Raw genomic sequence first — 17,763 nt, 5'->3', positions numbered from 1 at the left:
AGTGGGATTTATCCCAGGGATGCAAGAATTCTTCAATATATGCAAATCAATCAATGTGATACACCATATTAACAAATTGAAGAAGAAAAACCATATGATCATCTCAATAGATGCAGAAAAAGCTTTTGACAAAATTCAACACCCATTTATGATAAAAACTCTCCAGAAAGTGGGCATAGAGGGAACCTACCTCAACATAATAAAGGCCATATATGACAAACCCACAGCAAACATCATTCTCAATAGTGAAAAACTGAAAGCATTTCCTCTAAGATCAGGAACAAGACAAGGATGTCCACTCTCACCATTATTATTCAACATAGTTTTGGAAGTCCTAGCCACGGCAATCCGAGAAGAAAAAGAAATAAAAGGAATACAAATTGGAAAAGAAGAAGTAAAACTGTCACTGTTTGCAGATGACATGATACTATACATAGAGAATCCTAAAGATGCCACCAGAAAACTACTAGAGCTAATCAATGAATTTGGTAAAGTTGCAGGATACAAAATTAATGCCCAGAAATCTCTTGCATTCCTATACACTAATGATGAAAAATCTGAAAGAGAAATTAAGGAAACACTCCCATTTACCATTGCAACAAAACAAATAAAATACCTAGAAATAAACCTACCTAGGGAGCCAAAAGACCTGTATGCAGAAAACTATAAGACACTGATGAACGAAATTAAAAATGATACCAACATATGGAGAGATATACCATGTTCTTGGATTGGAACAATCAATATTGTGAAAATGAGTATACTACCCAAAAGCAATCTACAGATTCAAGGCAATCCCTATCAAATTACCAATGGCATTTTTTATGGAACTAGAACAAAAAATCTTAAAATTTGTATGGAGACACAAAAGACCCCGAATAGCCAAACCAGTCTTGAGGGAAAAAAAAGGAGCTGGAGGAATCAGACTCCCTGACTTCAGACTATACTACAAAACTACAGTAATCAAGACAATATGGTACTGGCACAAAAACAGAAACATAGATCAATGGAACAAGATAGAAAGCCCAGAGATAAACCCATGCACCTATGGTCAACTAATCTATGACAAAGGAGGCAAGGATATACAATGGAGAAAAGACAGCCTCTTCAATAAGTGGTGCTGGGAAAACTGGACAGGTACGTGTAAAAAAATGAAATTAGAACACTCCCTAACACAATACACAAAAATAAACCCAAAATGGATTAGAGACCTAAATGTAAGACCGGACACTATAAAACTCTTACAGGAAAACATAGGAAGAACACTCTTTGACATAAATCACAACAAGATCTTTTTTGATCCACCTCCTAGAATAATGGAAATAAAAACAAAAATAAACAAATGGGACCTAATGAAACTTCAAAGCTTTTGCACAGCAAAGGAAACCATAAACAAGACGAAAAGACAACCCTCAGCATGGGAGAAAATATTTGCAAATGAATCAACAGACAAAGGATTAATCTCCAAAATATATAAACAGCTAATGCAGCTCAATATTAAAAAAACAAAGAACCCAATCCAAAACTGGGCAGAAGACCTAAATAGACATTTCTCCAAAGAAGACATACAGATGGCCAAGAAGCACATGAAAAGCTGCTCACCATCACTAATTATTAGAGAAATGCAAATCAAAACTACAATGAGGTATCACCTCACACCAGTTAGAATGGGCATCATCAGAATATCTACAAACAACAAATGCTGGAGAGCGTGTGGAGAAAAGGGAACCCTCTTGCACTGTTGGTGGGAATGTAAATTGATAGAGCCACCATGGAGAACAGTATGGGGGTTCCTTAAAAAACTAAAAATAGAATTACCATATGACCCAGCAATCCCATTACTGGGCATATACACAGAGAAAACCATAATTCAAAAACACACATGCACCTCCATGTTCATTGCAGCACTATTTACAATAACCAGGTCATGGAAACAACCTAAATGCCCATCGACAGTCGAATGGATAAAGAAGATGTGGTACATATATACAATGGAATATTACTCAGCCATAAAAAGGAACGAAATTGGGTCATTTGTTGAGACGTGGATGGATCTAGAGACTGTCATACAGAGTGAAGTAAGTCAGAAAGAGAAAAAAAAATATCGTATATTAACGCATATATGTGGAACCTAGAAAAATGGTATAGATGAACTGGTTTGCAGGGCAGAAGTTGAGAGACAGATGTAGAGAACAAATGCATGGACACCAAGGGGGGAAAGCGGCGGTGGGGTGGGGGTGGTGGTGTGATGAATTGGGCGATTGGGATTGACATGTATACACTGATGTGTATAAAATTGATGACTAATAAGAACCTGCTGTATAAAAAAATAAATAAATAAAATTCAAAAATTAAAAAAAAAAAAAATGACCAAGGGCTTCAAGTAATCACAGCTGGAGGTATTCATCCGCCCTCATTTCTACAGCAGGGGTCCGTGAATTATTATTAGTAGTAGTATTAGTATTAGTATTAATATGTAGCCCATAAGCCAAATCTGACCCCCCTCTCCCACTTGTTTTTGTATGAAGTAGAGATTAAATATTTAGTTTTACATTTTTAAATGGTTATAAAATAACAAGAAAATTAATATTTTGTTACAAATCAAAATTATATGAAATTCGAATTTGTGTTCATAAATAGAGCTTTGCTGGAACACAGCCATGCCCATTTTGCAAGACAATGGTAGAGATGAGTAGTTGTGGCAGAGACCGTATGGTCCACAAAGCCTAAAATATGATATGGCCTTTCACAGAAAGTTTGCCCTCCCTTGATCTAAACCACTAAGATGATATAAGTCACTGGAGAACTGATTTTGCTAATAAGGGCACTCAGGGTCCAGAGCAATGCAGCTCCCACACATCTTGCATCTTTTCCAGGCTGGTATTTTCCTGATGACTATTCCAGCTTCGTGTAAACACATTAGCCCAATCAGTTGGGCTACAGTGATATTTTCCCTTCCTGTTCAATTAAGATTGTATTGTTTCTACATTTCCTGTTGATTTAATGGTCAAGCTCTTAGAGGTCTAGGGGTATCTTCCTGCTGCCTGTGTGTATGATCTCTTCCCCTGGGACAGGGGATAGCAGACACAGTCAGTGCCCTCCCATATCTCTCAGACCTTTAGGTGGGCTCCAGATGCCTTCCAACCGCCAATATCTGCCTCTTGTTTCCTGGGGACTTTTTTCAGAAATACAATAGGCTTCTTACCTAAGCTTCTGGCAGGTGAAAAATGCAAAGGAATTAACACCCTTAGGAGTAACCCTCAACCAGTAACTCTTGAAGTTGGCAGATAAATAGCCCAGCTGTCTCATCCCTTGGGCATGTATTTGCATAATTTCCAAGAAGGTCCTTGTGGGATTAAGCTCTAGTCTCCCACTATAGCAGATCACTTAATATTATGTTATAGTTGCTTTTCCTCCTCTATTTTACTTCTCCTGTTCATATCAGTGTTTCCTGAAATTCCCAAATAACCTGCTTAAACTAGAATTCTTGTCTCAGTCTCTGCTTCAAGAGAATCCAAACTAAACAATGGAACTAAAATTACCCCTCCTGTAGCCCTTGAAGTCGAATCACCTGGGGGGAAATTGTACTTGGTATAATATACAGAATCCCCAGAAATTTCAACTCTTTCAACAAGGGCCAAGATGAGGACTGACTAGAAGTAAGTTTGTTCTCTTCCCAAGAGAGGTCAAGAATAAACCCTTGCACTGAGAATAAAACCAAGCTTTCCCTAGGTCTCTACTCGTTCCATCATTGGACATGGTTGCCTGTTACCTGAAGTTCAAGTTATACTGCCTCAGTTTAGACCCATATGTCTAGCGGCCTAACGGACATCATCTGGTTGTAGCCCACACTTCACTTTTATATATGTTTTATGTATGTATATATGTTTATGTGTGTATGTACATATACAAGCACAGAGATTATATATGTATATATAAAATCTAACTCAATATTATCTATATCCTCTCCTATTCCAACTCCATCCCCCAAAACAAATAAATTAATAAAAGCCTTGTCTTCTGATATTCCTTATTTCACTCATGGTCTCACCCTCCAACACAATTTCCAAATTTAGAAATATTCTTAGCCATGCCCTCTCTGACACGCCCCACACGTAGCTGGTCACCAAGTCCTCCGGTGCTGGGGCCAGAGTACCTGTGCATCACTGATGCTCCTAACATCTCCTATCTCCTAACTGACCTTCTGCTACTAGTCTTTCCTATGCCATTTGGCTCTCTGCACTGCTGCCAAAATTATCTTTCAGAAAAAACAATCAATTGAATTCTGCCACCTTGCTTTGAAACTTCTTTGACTCCATTTTGCCTACAGAATAAATTTCAAATCTTCTTGTTATGTCCCTAAGGCCCTTACCAATTGGCCCAGCCTCCCTAGAAGTCAGCTATTTCTCACACATATATGAGTGATTATTTTTCAGATGGATACAGATGCTGTTGAGATGAAGAAAATAAAAAACTCATTTCAAAGTTTTACTGAATTCATACTAGTTTTATTCATGTATTTTTCAATCAATGGAACACAAAAATGTATAGCTATTATCATGTGGAGCTGCAATTTTCTGACGTTTAAAAAAAATTCTCATACTTAAAAAGTTGAGAGTCAACTAGATTTATGTTTCTTTAAGTACTTTTCCAACTTTCAGCACTTATTCACGCTAAGTAACTTTTTAAAGGCAGGGGCATTCCAAGGATGTAGACTTTGAGAACAACGGTATATATGGGCCGAACAATAAATTTGGTCTTGTAACAGCGTAAGCATGTATGTATATAGTGTGGGTGACAGTGGGGGGTGAAAAGGAGATTAGTCTAGGGCTTGTATATTGATAAATAGGTCAGGATACTATATTTTCAATAATTCAATTAAAATAAGTCTGGCTCCTTAGGTAGACTTCAATAAGGAAACTGGAGTAAAGCCACCTGAATTATAATACAATTTAGGCTTCCATAATGTCCTGTAATAAGAAGGGAGGATGGAAACAGTTTTCCCCCTCGTGAAGCCACTAGTTCTTCAGCATCACCAGGACACCATCTCGTATTGGACAGTCTCCCATTACAGAATCAGAATGTGGTGACTGGAAGAAGCAGACTCTGGATTCAAATGGATTTGGCTTCAAATCCTGGCAACACTCTTGGTAGCTCTGTGACCTTGAACAAGTCACTTCTCTGAGTCTCAATTTCTTCATCTATAACACAAATAACAGATCCATTGTACAACATTATGACTTTAAATGAAATTAAGTTGTTCTTGTAGGTATTAATGTCTTTTTTTCTTTCCCTGTTACTAAAATTACCATGCTCCCAAATATCTCATATATGTTTAAGGCTTCAAACCCCATGTCTGGAAAGATCCTTAGAGCCTATTTAGACCACCTTACTTAGTTTTCAGATATGGAAATCAAAAGAGGTCAGGTAAGTTTCCTGTCATAATATAATGAGGTGATAATATTTGGAATAACCACAAAGGAAAATAAGGAAAAATAAAATTAAAAGATTCTGAGAGTTGCTGAAAATGATCAAGGTCAACAGAGGTAAAACAAAAACAGCCCACACATGTGCATCAGGGAAAGGATTTTCTCCAAAAATACTTTTCAGAACCAGAAAGGAAGAAAGCAAATACCAAAGGTCTCCCTGCCTCTGCACCTACTGCTGTTGGAGATGGTTATCCAAATGTCTCTCATGTTTCTGCAGGTCTTGCAAGCAGAGGCACTGACTGCCTTTGAACCAAGCCATCTTTTCAAGAATGTTTCTATAGTGAACAGTTGAGAAATGAAGACAGTTTCCCCCTCTAGAGCAAAGGGAGGTTTTTCTTACTTCCCATTATAAAAGATTCGGGTTCTCTAAGCTCAGGGCTCTTCTCTGTAACACAACCCACTCACTGCCCATGCAGTTGTCACCTAGCCCTCTTCACTGCTCTGTAGGAATCTGGGTTTAGGGAACCACTGCAAGAAAATGCTGATGCTTGGCTACTGCTATTACTGTAATTAAATCCTTTGTCTCTGATCCAGGGGTCTCATATCTTCTGCCCACATCCATGAAACTGTCTGGCTCACTTGTTAGTTTGCAAGTAGGGGGAAAACATCTCAGACTCTCCACAGTTCTGGACATTTGCTAAGTATTATCAATGATCAAAGCTGGCTTTAAGTCCTTAAAGCAGAAACTTTAAAATAGGCTCCCCTGACCGCCTCATGCAGACTAATAGCAACTAAGGCAGACCCAGAAATAGTAATAATAACCATTTATTTAGTGTATGGAAACTCTTAGTGCCCCATTAAAATCCCATTTGCATCTCTTCTAGCAACTCCGTGATCTAATCCCCCAACTTCGGAGGGCTTTGCTGCTAACAGCAGGCACCTGTGACCTTCTCCAGAGGCTTGACCTTGGGCACCAGAGCCACCTCACGTGTGCAGAGTACAGGAAGTGGCTGGAGGTTTATATTTCTTCCAGGAAGCGTTGAAGACAATGACTGACTGAAGTAGAAGTAGGGGTGCCCTGCTTCTTTTCCTCAAGGCTGGACAAACTCTATGGGTATAATTTATGCTCCAGAAGTTCCTGTGGGATCAGGTTGAGACTGACTGATTGTGATTTGGGCCATTTGAGGGCCTTCAGGTAGTTTAATTTCACCCTTTGCTATATTCCCAGCATTCAAATAGGCCTAGAAAAAATCCCATCTAGGAAACTGCCCAGCCCAGGAAAAACTCCAATCTGAAAACTTGGCAGCAACAGGCCCAGTTCAGGCAGCAGAAGAATGCTTTTCCTTGGCAGCCCTACTGGCATCTATCTGGGGGAAGTCCTGAAATGGGAAGAGCCTAGAGGGCTTCTCTAGGGAAAGTTTATACAGCTGGGAAGCAAAAGCAGGCCACTAGTCCTCCCTGCCACCCTAAAAAGACCACTGCTGTCCATGTATGGCTGCAAATCCAGTTCATAGGGCTACCATGACACTACATCCATAATGAGTCTCGTCTCAACAGCACCCCTTGACTCCTACCTGCAGGCAGCCTAAGGATACTGTGATGGTTAAATTTTATTTGTCAACTTGGCTAAGCCATGACAGCCAGTTTGATCAAACATTAGTCTGGAGGTTGACTGAAGGAATTTTGTAGGTGTGATTAACTTCTACGATCAGTTGACTTTAAGTAAAGCAGGTTACCCTTGACAATGTGGGTGGGCTTCATCCTATTAGTTGAAGGCCTTAGAAGCAAAAACAGGTTTCTGGAGAAGAATTCTTCCTCAAGACTCAAGATAGAGGTCCTACCTGAGTTTCCAGCATGTTAGTCTACCCCATTGATTTCAGACTTGTCATCCCCCACACAATTGCATGAGCCAGTTCCTTAAAAATAAATCTCTTTACATATAATTACACACAATCTCCTATTGGTTCTGTTTCTCTAGAGAAACTGATACAGGTATGTCCACCATTCCCAGTCTCAAAGGCCTCAGGAAAACATGACTATGGCCTTCATTTTAGCCAGTTCTTCAGCTACATTCAACCTAACTGAACTTGAGCTAACCAGCCCCCTAGGTTTGTACTTCCAGATTGCAAGTATATCCCTACGATTATGTGTCTGCCCAATGCCCAACTGCAGTCAGGTGCTCTTTTGCACACTCTTTAGACAGGCAGCTGATTACATAGCTCAGCTACCTATCCAGCCCCCACGGAACATGCCTAGAGCCCATCTCCACCTTCCTTCACACAGAACACCCTATACCCCCAAAGTACACTTTTCCTCTGCCATCTCCCAGCACCCTTTTCCTCCTGGAACCACTGGCACAATCCAATGCTTAGCAAACTTCCTGGCATATGGAGGTGCTCACGAAAAATCTAATGAAGGAAAGGTTGACATTTAGCAAGCTCAGGAGCTCCAAGAGGATTTTTGAGAACTCTTCTGGTGGACCAAGGAAAGTTAGAAAGTCCATCCACCCCCTCCCTCAAGTGGTAGATCACTGGCATCTCAGTGGAATGCTATACCGTCAGGGTCAACTCCTCCTCACCTGACTGTACTCACTGGAACACAGGTCAAGGTTCACCTCCAGGCAAACTGTTTCTGCTAAAGGGAGAGGAGTCTTAACCAAGAACAGGTAAATTGCCAAGTATAACCGTATCTTGTCTCAGTCATCATGTCCCCTGCTCCAGCCTCCTTAGTACCAGCCATATTTGATCTACATACACAAGCATTCTGAGTTTTGCCTCCTGTTTGGTCAGCCCTCTCCACCCAGCTTTGTTCTCTCATAAGCTCTCATTTTGAGATTCTGGACTCTGGAATCAGAGATATACATTTTAGAATCCTGGCTTTATCACTTACAAGCTGGGTGACATTAAACCTCAGTTCCTTCACCTGTCAGGTGGAAGCCATCTAACAACTTTCCAGCTGGGTTTTTTAAAATTAAAGACTATATATATTAGTAACTCACATGGCATATAATAGCTGCTTGACAAATAGCAGGTGCTGTTATGTAGATTGCAAGCCACCAGAGTAAGTGGTACCATCTCCTGATATAGTGAAATTTATCTTTCTTGGAGAGCAAAAGAGAGAAAAATAAAAGGCAGGGCCCTGGGGATGCCACACTAGAGAAACAACCAAAGGAAGGGCAGGCAAAAAAGGCTGAGAAGACAAGAAGGAAATCAGGAAAAGAGGGTGACCTGGCCGTCACTGGAGGAAAGAGCTTCAACAAGCAGAAGGTGGGTCCAATTCTTGAAGCTATGGACCAATCATTAATCTTGAATTAATAAGGAAACCAAAATGCCCTGAAGAGTGACATGAGGATAATGGCAACCCACTGGGGCAGTATTCACGCACTCCTAGAGCTATGAAAGGTGAATTATCAAAACCATTATATAATTACAAGAGAGAAAACATAATCTGGATTAAAAATGAGAGCATAATTTAAAATGAGAGCATAATCTGTATTAAAAATGAGAGCATTGACATTGCCAAAAAAATGATGCATCTATTTGACACACCTGGAGCAATTAATGTCTACTGCTAAAGTTTCCACTACAGATGCAAGAAAAAAAGTAATCCTTGTGATTTACTATGCTGTATCCCTGTTACTTAATATTGTACATCAACTATACTTCAGTAAAAATAAATAAAAAGTTAAAAAAAAGAAATAACCTTATCAAGAGTAAAGAGCCTGTTTTACTCAAAAAAAGGAATCAAAATTTCAAGTTAAAGAAAATTGTCCAAACAAAAAAATGTGCAAGTACTCGTCTATTACTCATCTAAAAAATCCAATCCATCTACAACTGCCCTTAGCTCTATTTCCAAAATCAATTCCAAATTCAACCCCTTCTATGGTGGCTTTCTACTTTGTTAATTTAGCTAAATCGGAGCTTTATTTCCAAGGATTCCTGTGGGTTACATTTTGACATAAGAGAAATTTGCAGGAGATTTCACTCTCCAAAGCAAAGCGGCAGCCATTAAAGTCTAAAGGTCAGTACAGGGTGCCCTGCGGCAGTTCACTTACATTGTTACAGTTTGACTTGTTGGTTCACCTTCTTGGAGCAGGGCAGCAGCTGGGCCCAGAGCTTCTCCAGCTCCCTCCAAGTCTCCTCTTCTGTCCTCTCCATGTCCTGGATCAGGTACTAGGGGAAGGTCACCTGTGACATTAAGTTGGAGGCTCTGAGAGATAGACGTAATCCCAATTTGTCCCCAGTATCCCCTGCTTCACGTTCAGCTTTTCTTCTCAACTCCTGGACTTACTGACTTCAGTGTCCTCAGACCTCCACTAGACAGAGAGGCACCAGCTTTCCAGAGACTTCTCTATCTCCTCCCACAATTGTGTAAGGTCTAAATCCTATAATAAATCCCATATTCCATATTATTCACAGTGGTTTTTTCCCCTGATTGAACCCTGACTGATATAGAAATTGAAACTAAAAGTGATTCCAGGGAACAGAAACTTAGGGATGGTTGTCTAAATTAGCTTTGGGTTATCTGGAGCTGATTTCCTGATACAGTTAAAGAGACAAGACTAAAGGAGATACAAATGTTTCAGACATTACATGAAATTTCTAAAAATCTTATATTTGTATTTGTATGGAAATATGTATGGAAATATGTTAATATAAATGTTTCAGACATTAAAAAAAAAAAAAAGACTAAAGGAGACAGTAGTAGTTTATGACATGCAGAAGATTTAGTTGAAGTATCACCTGGAGACATCTGTAATCAAGTGTCAACAGAAGGCAAGGATTTGAGTGAACTAACTGCTATCAAGGACGATTTTAGTGAAAATAAAAAAGTTTGGGAGTGAATGAGTGCTTCTAAGTGCACTAAAGAATGTGGGGGGGGGGGGGGGGAAAGAAACTGATGAGCTTAAGGATTTATAACTATCCTGAAAGATAAGGATATCCTGGACCACAAGACCAAGATTTCTGAAAACCAAACATGAATTTAATCCTTTGGGTGGCTGAATTACAACACAAGTTGAATTCTCAACTTTGCAGGGTTTCTTATGTTAAGGTTAGGACACAGATTGAGAAGGAATACGAATTAAAATTTGCGATAGGAATATGGGAGCAGATTCCCATGAAGCTGGGGACCTTGAACCCCTAAATTCTACTGATCCTCAAGTCTCAGCAAGCCCCAGGAGGTAAGCTATGAAGTGTGACTCACAGGAGGTCAATACACACCTCGAGAATTGCAATAGTTTGTCAGTACACATTGACAGAACCTCAGTAATGTGCAAGGGAATGGATCTTAAATTGTATTGGACCAGGGAAGAAGAAATATATTGTTGGACCCTCCGAAATTAGTTTATTTAAGTGCACAAAGCAGAGATTCTGAAATCAGTGTGTTAGCTCGAGGGGCTGCAAATGGCCCTAAACCTGGAGTTAAAGGTACTTTACACTAAATGAACTTGAAGTTTCATAAGCTTCTTGGTATACTGATGAAGAGATCCAAAGGCTTTGTTTGGAAAAATGACATGCTTAAGTGGATTTATTATGCAATACTTGTTCAGATACCTCTAACTATGTCTCCCAGAATGGTCCAGCGGATATACCTTCCACTAAGGCTTTGAGAAATGCATTGGGGAAGGAAGCTCAGCTTCCATAAAGAGCGCTATGGTGGCTGTTCTCTAAAGGTTAGAGATGAGAGGGGGAAATGCTGCCATCAAACTGGGGTCTCTGAATTCAGTGGGGAGAATGAGATCCTGGCCTGGCAGGAGCCAATTGGTAGCATTTAATCACAGAAGACAAGGAAGATATGGTTACCACAATGGGCAGCAGAGCTGAAAGTCAACAGAAGAGTCTGACCCATGGAGACCTTCGACTTTCGATAGTTGATCGTGATGTCCCTAGAACTGAAATATGTGATCACCCTACTAATGTCCAACTTGATTAGTATGAGTAGTGTGGCGAAAAGAAGTCATACCTGATTCAGCAATAAAGAATTGTGGACCCTCAACCAACTGCCAGACTTAAGCCAGCTCATGGGCCCAAAGCCCCTTGAAAGGAAGACAGGGTCTCCTCAGGGAACACTCCTACTAGGCAACGAAAAATGTACACTCTAAGTCTTCCTTCCAGCCAGAGTGGTCTTCAACTTAGGGCAATTTTACCCTCCGAAGGGTAGCTGTCAACGTCTGGAGACATTTTGGATCGTCACAACAGGGTAGAGACTAGGGATGCTACTAAACATCTTACAATGTACAGGACAGTCCCCCAGTGACAAAGAATTATGTAGCCCAAAATGTCAAGAGTGCTAAGGTTAAGAAATCCTGCTTTTCCCAAGAGACCTGTGACCACTGAGTTCCAACAGCAGAAAGTGGGTCGACATCATCACAATTTGCAGTGATTCAGGAGGACCAGGGCTAAACATTAAGCTTGGGATTGGCATAGATGATAAATCAGAGTCACAGCACAGACTGAAGAGTGGTGTGCGGACAGTGCTCAGGCACCCCTAGAACTCTGAAAGTTTAATTATCCAAAACATTACATAACTGCAAGAGGGAGAAAGTAATCTGGATTAAAAATAGAATATAATTAAACATAATAACAAACTAAAATTTGTGTTTAAAGTAAAAATGTCAACTGATCCTTTTTCACTTACCAAATCCAATTCATCAGCAACTGCAATCCAAAAATCAATCCTAAACCCAACACTTCCCGTCTCTCCCACTTCTGCTACGCCCTCGTTGAAGCCACTGGCATGTCTCTCCTAGAAAAGCCACTTTAACAGCCTCTTTACTTCCTCCCTTGTTCCTGGAGGATCCATTCTTGATACGCTGCTGCCAAGAGGTCCTCTTACAATGTAAATTACTCATGACACTCCTGAGCATCACAGAGAGTACAGCTGAGGATGTGAGATCATAGGGTGGGGGATGAAAGTGGGAACTCTTTCCTACCTTGAAGGAAAGCCCAGAGGTATGAGTAAAGAAAACACTGACCCAGTTTTGCTCTGCTTGACGGAGCAAATCTGGAAGGTCTCCCTGGTTTTCCTGCATCCATTCCTGGTCTTGCCCCCCTTCCACACACGGTCTCACAAATTACCCTTCAAAGCAGCAGAGTGATCTATTCAAACCATAAATCAGGTTGCTCAGCATAAAACAAACACCCACAAGGAGCCTTCTGGAACCAGCACCTAATCCAAGTAGTCCCGAGTGGGGCCTGAGGGTCTTAACAGCATTTCATCTCTCCAGGTGACTCTAATGTGTAGCCAAGGCTGAGACCCACTGGCCTACAGCTGTGCTTCTCAAAAATCTAATGTGCATACAAATCACCTGAGAGGCTTGTGAACTTTACTTTCTGACCCCATAGGGCTGGGTGGGGCCTAAGATGCTACATTTCTAACAAGCTCCCCACGTGGTGCTGATGCTGCCGCCTGAGGACCACGCTCTGAGTAGCCAAAGCCTGGGAGGGTAAATCATTGCTCCCCTCTACCCAAATCACCCTTGCTCATAAATGCTTGAAATCATGTTTTTCACCCTCTACCAGCCCTCCAGTTTCTCAGCCTCCTAGACCCACCAATAACTCTGCAGCCAGCCAGCTCAGGACAGAATCTGTGGACAAAAGAATGACAGAATGATGATGTCCACTATGGGAAACACTATATTTCTTCCCACTGTACAGTAAGGCTTCCTTCCGGGTAAAATTAAGCAAAATTCAGCCCTGCTATGTCCCATTGGAGACTGGATCTTCAGAGGGACAGGTTAAAACCTAATCACAGTACCCTCCTCTATCTCATATGCATCTAGAGCAGTGTTTCTCAACCTTGTAATTATTATCACCTCCCTAAGGAGCATTGTTAGACTTTTTTTTTTAATAAATTTATTTTATTTATTTATTTATTTTTGGCTGGGTTGGGTCTTCGTTGCTGTGCGCGGGCTTTCTCTAGTTGCGGCCAGCAGGGGCTACTCTTCTTTGCGGTGGCTTCTCTTGTTGCAGAGCACGGACTCTAGGCGCACGGGCTTCAGTAGTTGTGGCGCACGGGCTCTAGAGCACAGGCTCAGTAGTTGCGGCGCACGGGCTTAGTTGCTCTACGGCATGTGGGACCTTCCCAGACCAGGGCTCGAACTCGTGTCCCCTGCATTGGCAGGCGGATTCTTAACAACTGCGCCACCAGGGAAGTCCCTAGACATTTTTTTTCTGATTGCACCCCCCTCCCCCATGAAATGTTAACACCACACATACTCTGGCCCTTTGTAGGGACAAAAAACATTGTAATACTTGTGTTTTTTGCCGCCCCCTTGTGGACAATATCACCCTCAAGGAGTGCAGAATCTGAGATCTTCCATTCACTCATTCCAACCACCCAGCTCCCAGGCCTGGTGTGTAGACCACACACTTATACACTTTTCTCCAGCCTGACCCTTCCAGCCCAAGTTATAAGTTAGAGAGGACACCATTTTTAGAATGCAAGGCAAGTGTTTGATAAATGGTCATAACTGGCCATGATTTGGGGGTTGCCCTCCAGAGCTTCATACCTCAGTTGAGATCAGATCCTTAGCACCTGGCTCCAGTAGCACCTTGATGGCCTTGTATACCAAGCCAAATGAAGATTAGACGTCTGTCATCAGGCCACAGGGCAGCAAGGAGAAAGACTCATCTTCCCTGGAGCATCCACCTGAGAACCAGGAGATCCTAAAGCAGTCTGGGGAGTATTATTGGAGTGGGATAGGGAGCTGAGAGGGACTTACCAGCACAAGCAAATGTACAGCCTGCAGCCAAGGGCACTGCTATCGATTCATAGTCCTGACCTAGTCTCTTCACCTCAACACTACCCTTGATGTCTACCTCCTGGGCAAGAATAGGTCTGGGCAACCCAGAAGTGCCACCCCACTCCTCTTCTCAAATGCCCCTGGAAACTCTGACTAGAGACCCATTTCCAGCAACATGCCCAGCCTCCCTCACCATATGGATCCTAACTTGTCTCCAGAAATGCCCTCCCCCACCCCACCAAACAGTACTGGCCACCACTCTCCTACTTATCAAAGAGATTCTCCATCTTCGCAGACTGTCCATCACCTAGACTGTAACCTTCACCCCCAGGGCATACCGCTACTTTGCAGAGTACCATTCAAGCTGGGTACATTGTTCTTCTCCTGTCAAGTCCAGCCACAACCAGAAAGAGTGAATCAGCCCTTTTGCCTTCTACTCTACAGACATCGTGGCTGCCACCCTGCAAAGAAAACAGCCTCCCCACTCTCAAAAGAACAATTTCCTCTTCGACCAACTCTCAGGTCTCCAGCCCTCCTAGACACCCTGACATAATCCAGTGCTTAGCATGGTGATTTAAAAAGTCCTAGATGAATACCTGTTGCCTGTGTCTCCACTGTGGGCATCAGAAACACCCACTCCCCAGAGTATCTGACTCTGTCACTAGGGGTGGTATGACCTTCCTACAGGTGATGTTGCCTCCCTCAGCCTCAACTCCTGCACCTGTCATATGGCAGTGAAAGCAATACCTCTAGGGATAATTAGAGGATTAGACACCCAGCAGAGAGCCTGGCTCCCACTTGGGACCTCTCTAGTGAGAGACTGACCTGCAAAGATGGTCATCCTGGTGATGCTGCCTGAAGAACAGGTGGCTTCCCTGGGAGGGGAAATCGTTTCCAGTCTCCTTTTTTATTTCATGATACAACTGAGGACCAAATTGTATCATATTACAGTACAGACTTATTACTAAAGAATTATTATTATGTTTTCCTGACCTTAACCCCTTCCCATAGTTGATTCCACCATCAAGGCCAAAGGCTTCTTAAAGATTCTACCACCTAACAAAAATATCATATAAAATATTTAGTATTTCAACAAACAACCAAAATTTAATATTTTATAAGTAAATAATTTCTAGCCATTTCCATCATTTCAGCTTGTTTCTTGCAAAGGAGAAAGGTAATGTCTTATAATTTTCCTGTTAAATAGGGATATAAAATGAAATTTTGAATTAAAATTCTATCAAAAATGCATTTGATATTGTCATGGTTCTCAGCCCTAATGAGTCCTCAAAATCCACCTGCAGAGCATTTTAAACATAAAGATGCCTGTTTGGAGCCATAGCAAATGTGCTACAAAGAACATCTTTTACTTATCTTTTGGGGCACATATATATCTGACTCTGTAGAGTGTATATCTGACTCTGTAGAGTGTATATCTGAGAATAGAATTGCTAAATCATAGGAGATGCATATGATCAGCTTTTGTAGATCTACCAAAGAGTTCCTAAAGTGGTTGTACAAATTAACACTCACATCAATAGTGTGTGAGAATCCTCACTGTTCTGTATTCTCACCATCACGTGGTACTCTGTCCTTTTTATTTTAGCCATTTCGGTGATTGTTTTAATTTCCATATCCTGAACCACTCATGACACTGAGCGTGTGTTTATTGGTCATTTGTATATTTTCTTTTGAGATGTGTCAAGTATTTTTTCTGAGTTGGCTTTTTACTTGTTAATACGTAATATATATATTATATTCACGGTACAAGTCTTTTGTTTTAATGTGTATGTATTGAGAATATCTTCCTTGCCATCTCATTCTCTTAATGGTGACTTTTGTTGAGCAGAAGTTCTTAATTTTAATAGATCTTGATTATGAGTTGTTAACTGTCATCAATAGTAAAATGGATAAATAAACTGAGGTTTATTCACAGAATGAAATACTATACAGCAGTGAGAATGAATAAATCAGAACTATTTGCAACAATATGGATGAACCTCACACAATACTTAGGGAAAGAAGCTAGACACAAAAGTATATATTGTTTTAGTTTTTTTTTTTTTTAATTCCAAAAGCAAACTAATCCGTGATGTTAGGATATTGACAACTTTGGCTGGGCTGTAATAACTGGAAAGGGGTACAAATGGCTCTCTTGAGCCGCTGGCGGTAATTTGTTTCTTGATCTGAGTGCTGGTTACCCAAGTTTGCTCAGTTCGTGAAAGTTCACATTATGGACATGTTTACTTTGATAAAAAGTTATGAAAGTAGAGGTTCATATGCCTGAGCTCCAACTCCAGAGGGCCTGGATGTCCATGTTTCCTAGTGACTCAGATCTGCAGCCAGGGCCGAGGAACTTTAATCAATACTCTGGTCGTAAATATCTGCAGATATAAGGACTAGAAGCCCCATTTCTTGAAAAATGTCTACTTTGTTAGACACACTTAAATGGTGGGATTATAGGAACTTCCCTGGTGGTCCAGTGGGTAAGACTCCGGGCTCCCAATGCAGGGGGCCCAGGTTCGATCCCTGTTCGGGGAACTAGATCCCACATGTCGCAACTAAGAGTCCACATGCCGCAACTAAAGCCACAACTAAGACCCTGCAGAGCTGAAATCATTAATTAATTAATTAATTAATATTAAAAATAAATAAATAAATGGTGGCATTATAGAGTTATTTTTTCCTGTTTCATTACCACCTAAATTACAATGTTGTTTTGTGCAATTATTAAAATCCTGTGAATTACACTTCTCCGTTGTCTCATTCATTTTTAAATTCTTGTTTCGATTCTCTGGAAAGAAACATTTGCTTGTAAGTCTAGAAATGTGGTGAGAGGGAGGAGGGACAGAAGTATGAGAAACTGAGAAGATAAACATGATCCTCATGGTGCTGGCTTTCCTCCGTCTTGTGCTACTCTGATTAGTTCCAGCCCATAGCCAAGCATCCTCATCTGACCAGGTGTGGGGGGAGAGTGGCGATGTACACCTCTCAGAAGGCAGGGTCCAAAGTTAATGGGGTTCTGCAAATTATTGAACAGAGTGAGGTCCTGAAGAACAGGAGAGACAGAGGCAGCTGCAGCTGCCAGGCACAGGTCTCTTCTGGGCTTTCTCTCTGCCTTCTCATGCCGGGTGTCTGGCAGTTTGAAAGCAGACTAGTCATTCATCATTTTTTGCAAGGGCCTATGAAAAGGGGTATGGACTCTGATGCTGCTAGACAGATTCTAGTTTAGATCAGAGGCTGAGGAGTGGGGAAGGATACGCAAGAGGGGGATGACATGTTAACACTATATTTGTGAGCCTGGAAGGAAATGTGAGTCTGGATAATGGTGATACTGGCTAATGGGGTCAGTTTTGCAGAGACAAAGAGCCCCCATTCCAAGTCATTTGGTGGTTGACTGATTTTCACACTTTAAAAAGCCTTCCTTCTTATTCCCAGGCAAAACGGATCCTTCCCTCCTCTATGCTTCTGCTGCACTTGGCACTTGTGTATATCCCAGCTAACCAGCAGCATCACCTGGGAACTTTTAGACCTGCACATCCTTAGAACCCAAACCTACTGAATTAGAAACTCTGAGTACAGGGCCCA

At 41.4% G+C, this 17,763-nt stretch overlaps 1 long non-coding RNA gene across 1 annotated transcript in view; it reads right to left on the bottom strand.

Annotated features, from left to right (window-relative positions):
- Positions 1-4,961: 4,961 nt before the first annotated feature.
- The window catches only part of LOC137768483 (uncharacterized), a 79,293-nt gene continuing 66,491 nt past the window's right edge, over positions 4,962-17,763 (bottom strand). Inside the window, exons 3-4 of the long non-coding RNA XR_011074754.1 lie at positions 9,484-9,616; positions 4,962-5,201 (exon numbers count right to left, since the gene is read on the bottom strand). This is a non-coding gene — a long non-coding RNA (uncharacterized lncRNA). The remainder of the gene's footprint in view (positions 5,202-9,483; positions 9,617-17,763) is intronic.

This window comes from Eschrichtius robustus, chromosome 8 (genome assembly GCF_028021215.1).
Source record: "Eschrichtius robustus isolate mEscRob2 chromosome 8, mEscRob2.pri, whole genome shotgun sequence".
NCBI classification, from domain to species: Eukaryota; Metazoa; Chordata; class Mammalia; order Artiodactyla; family Eschrichtiidae; genus Eschrichtius; species Eschrichtius robustus.
The sequence above is the reverse complement of the archived record's forward strand: the minus strand, read 5'-3'. Positions and strand labels throughout refer to the sequence as shown.